The sequence below is a fragment of the Gossypium arboreum genome, chromosome 1 (assembly GCF_025698485.1).
Source record: "Gossypium arboreum isolate Shixiya-1 chromosome 1, ASM2569848v2, whole genome shotgun sequence".
Taxonomy (NCBI): domain Eukaryota; kingdom Viridiplantae; phylum Streptophyta; class Magnoliopsida; order Malvales; family Malvaceae; genus Gossypium; species Gossypium arboreum.
Genome location: NC_069070.1, coordinates 36,719,526 through 36,724,342, shown reverse-complemented (window position 1 = coordinate 36,724,342; position 4,817 = coordinate 36,719,526). Strand labels below are relative to the sequence as shown.

Genomic DNA, 4,817 nt, shown 5'->3' with positions numbered 1-4,817 from the left:
ATGAAGCAAAAACTCCCTCCTTTTTCCTTAGAATTTTAGGCCAAGAGAGGATGAAAAGGATGAACAAATTTTTTTTGTTTTCTTTCTTACCTTCACGGCAATGGGGAGGGGGGAGAAGCCATCACACACATTTTTTTTTCATTTCTTTTTTTTTATCCATACTCCTTATTTTATTTATTCCAACATAAACCACTTACAAAACATGTTTCATGACATGTTTTGCCCATTCCCCTTTGTCATGGCCGCCACTAGTTCTTAAAGGGAAATTTGACATGCAAACCCTCATTTTGCATGCATGATCAACTAGTCATCACACATTTCCCCATCATACTTTTAAAGTTTACTACTAGGTCCTTTCTAGTGAAATTCACATTTATAACTCTAAATCAAAACATCAAAAATGTCACACATGAGTTAACACACATTATAGGCATCAAAATAAATTTTAAATTATTTTTATGCCTCGGTTTTGTGGTCCCGAAACCATATTCCGACTAGGGTCGTTTTAAGGCTGTCACAGTCCTTGCCTTCCTCGATTTTGGTTCTGATTACCTATGTAGTACATGGATTTTGGGTTTGATGGACATTCTTCAAACAAATGTCTTTCCCCACAATAGACACAGGCTATATTTTCAAATTGGGTTGGTGGTCGTACAAAACCTATTAGACCCATTAGTAGTAAGATTTTTTAACATTGAGGATATTGATGATACCTGAGATGCGAGTGAAGTAAGAGCGTCTACTTCATGTATTCCAGCAACTCGTCTTCCTAAGCTGCTCGATTGGTTAGCCATTGATAGTTATTGCTGGCAATCCTCTTGATAATTTCATAAGCCTCGTTATAAGACTTAGAAAGGAGAGCACCATTAGCAGAAGCGTCCACTACCATCCTTGTGTGAGTATTGAGACCATTATAAAATGTCTCAAGTTGGATGCAATGTGGGATTCCATGATGAGGGCACTTTCGTAATAATTCTTTATACCTTTCCCATGCTTCATACGAGGACTCATCATCCATTTGCTGGAAAGCAGTGATCTCGTTCCTCAACTTAGAATTATTGCTAGGCGGGAAATACTTCATAAGGAATCTTTCTGCTAACTCTTGCGATGTGGAAATTGAATTCGGTGGCAATGAGTTCAACCAAGCTCGAGCTTTGTCCCTTAGTGAATATGGGAACAACTTCAGTCGTAATGCATCTTCAGGTACTTCGGCTAACTTGAAAGAATCACTCACCTCCATAAACAATCTTAAGTGTAGGTGAGGATCTTCGGTAGGCATTCCACTAAATTGCCCACCGTCTAAAGCATCTGGAACATGACTAGCTTCAGCTCGAACTGTTATGCCTCAATTTCGGGTCTTTTAATACCCGGATTAAGATCATTAAATACTGGCACATCATACTGTTTTAAAGCTTTGTCCCTATCACCAGCAATAAGGATAGGATTTTGAGCAGGGTTTACTCCATTTTCTTAATTTGGATTTTCAAAGTTCATTTCTTTGGTCCTTCTCTAATTTGCTTGTCTTCTTCCCTCTCGAAAAGTTTATTCTATCTCAGGGTCTACAGGGAGTAGGTCAATAATCCGGTCAATACTCATAAACACCTGTAATAATCACACAAAAATTAATTAAGTTAAAATTTAAACAGAAAAATAAACCAAAATGCAAAACTAACAAATTCACAAATAATGACTTTTTAAAACAATCCCCGGCAACAGCACCAAAAACTTAGAACTACGAAAATGTGCAAGTGTACACAATTGCAACAAGTAATAAAGTGACAAGTAAATATCGAGTTATCGTACCCATAGGGACTGCGAAAAGAATTATTTGTGAATGCTATTTAAAACACTTTGGTGAAAAAAAATATTTTGTTTGAAGAGGGTAATTAAAAACTAAGATTTTAAACTCAGTAAACTAAAGAAATAAATCTCAAATACACAATTTCAAAATATGATTTAATCAAGATGACATAAATTTTTTTATTTAATTACATTTCTTTAACTTAGAATTATTAAACTTATGTCTATGTTGTTACGAATAAATTCAAGGCAACTCGGTAATTTGCTAACTTATGAACATATTCACTTGCACAAATCCATTCATCTCTTAACATATCCCTATGTTAATTCAAACGATTAAATATATTTTAATAAGCAAACATGTTATGTCACGTACATACTCATTAAATTAAACTAATCTCTTGCATATCCCTATGTCAATTCCAACGATTAATTAAATCTAATGAGCATATAAAAGAATATGTGAGGTAAAAAGGTATTCTTACCTTGAAACAATTTAATCACAATAATCTTACAATTCAAGGCAAGTGTATCGCCAGATACATTGCTAATTTAAGCTTCAGCTACCTTAGAAGAATAAACATGCACTGATTAAATATTGTGTCCATTAATTACAATTTCAATCCGTTTAAATAATTAATTCATTAGCTACCTCACTATTGTAATGCAAGAATAACTTAGGCATGATTTTACTTAATCAAGCATTTTACCGAGGCCTATAACAACATAAACACAATTTTAATAATTTAAGTTAAAGAAATGTAATTAAATCAACACAATTATGTCATCTTGATTAAATCATATTTTGAAATCGTGCATTTGAGATTTATTTATTTAGTTTACTTAGTTTAAAATCTTAGTTTTTAATTACCCTCTTCAAACAACATATTTTCTTCACCAAAGTGTTTTAAATAGCATTCATAAATAATTCTTTTCGCAGTCCCTGTGGGTACGATAACTCGACATTTACTTGTCACTTTATTACTTGTTGCGATTGTGTACACTTGCACATTTCCTTCTTTCCACTCTCTCAAGATCATCGCCAACTATAGCTCTAAACTCTTCAGTGGCAGCTTACTCAATTGTAAAGGTTCCAAACCTTGAGGAGCTATGGGGACCGGTTGGGGAATAGGTGGAGGTGAAGGTTGCTGAGTAGCCGGATTAGTTCAGACAAACTCAGTGAACCACTCGTTCATCATTTGGAAGAAGGCTTCCTTGGCCTCTCCTCCCTGACTACCTGATATGGGTCTCGACTCAGATTGCGCTACTCCGTGAATGGAGGCTAATGTATTACTCTCAACATCATCAGCCACATCTCTATTGGGATCCATTTACTATATATAAAGACAATTTAAATTGTCAGGAGATATCACACTGTCACAGGTTATATATGGCATGTATAGCTAGACTCTTACATACGCTACGTTAGTCCTAGAATCGACTAAACCATAGCTCTGGTGCCAATAAATGTAGCACCCCTAACCCGTATCCGTTGACAGAATAGGATTACATAGCATTACCAAACTTATATCACATTCGAACATACATTTCTTATATAATTATCAATTTCAAATACAACTAATTCATAATCAATCACATTGTCCCTAATACGAGCCTACGAGACCCAAAACATGTGTTAGGAGTGGTTCGGGACTAAACTGATATCTCAGGAAACTTTTAGAAAACTTAGAAAATTTTGCAAAACACAGGGGACACACGCCCGTATGGCTCGACGGTATGAGAGACACGCCCGTGTCACAAGCCGTGTGGACATTTGAAATGGGATCACATGGGCATGTCCTTGCCCGTGTCTCACCTTATATAACTCTCTGACTTGGGTCACATGGCAAACCATACGCCGGTGTGACTAGCCCGTGTGCCCTTCAAAATGGTCTCACATGCCCGTGTGCCAGGCTGTGTGCTAGGCTGTGCTAAACCTGTAGGGTATACTGACTTATGCCACATGTCTAAGTCACATGCCCGTGTGCTGGACTGTGTGGAGCATACTGACTTGATTTCTAATTAAGCACCAGGGGACACACGACTGTGTCACCAGACTGTGTCAAACACGGCTGAGACATATGCCTGTGTGGACAAAAATAGGCTATTTGCTAAGCCATTTATCTCACCCACTTTCAATCACCTACACAAACCAAATAGCATATAACATGGCATAAATAAGCATTCAAATCAATCTCAACCAAGCCTAATTCATGTTAATTTCATACCATCATCCATAAGACATACAAATATCCAAATAAGTCATTCAATTCATACCAATTTCACATTTTCAAATCACCTAAATGGTCACTTTCAATTATGCACTAAATTGTATAAAACCGCAAGCATATCAATCTCAAATTCTAACCATCTGGTATCCAAAATACCAATTCAAAAACAACCATTCACCATAAGCATTTACATAACAATTACGAAATGCATAACAAAGGCCATTTGCACATATATATACATCACTACATATACCAAAATAAGCAAACTCTCTGTAACACCCCAAACCCGTGACCGTCACCGAATTTGACCACGAGGTGTTATCGGGCTTACTTTACTTATTCCTCTCTTAGAAATTTTTTTTTGTTTTCCTTTTTCTGCTCCAGCAGGGCTAGTTAATGCGTCACTATCACCTTAAAAATCATATCTCGAGTTCCGAACTCGAAATGAGTTCTGTCAATTTTCCTGAAACTAGACTCATATATCCATCCATGGATTTATTTCTAGAATTTTTGGTCGGGCCAATTGGTACAGTTTATTAGTTAAAGTCACCCCTGTTTGTGGTTCGACTACACTCGACCTTTACGCATTACGACTGGATATCATCTCGTGAGAGCTATAATGCTCATGCCGTTTGTTTCTAATGAAACTAGACTCAAATATAAGGCATGACTTCTAATTGTTTCTGGATAATTTATGGTAAATTTTCCAAGTCGGAGTAGGGATCCAGAAACCGCTCGCCCTGCTTCCTAAAACCCGAATATCTCTTAAAATACAGCTCATACGGT

General features: G+C 36.5%; 1 non-coding gene across 1 annotated transcript; it reads left to right on the top strand.

The window, feature by feature from the left end:
- The first annotated feature begins 944 nt into the window (after positions 1 to 944).
- Positions 945 to 1,051, top strand: LOC128282535 (small nucleolar RNA R71). Its single transcript, XR_008272837.1, has one exon. It is a non-coding gene; the product is annotated as a small nucleolar RNA R71 (small nucleolar RNA).
- The last annotated feature ends 3,766 nt before the right edge of the window (positions 1,052 to 4,817 follow it).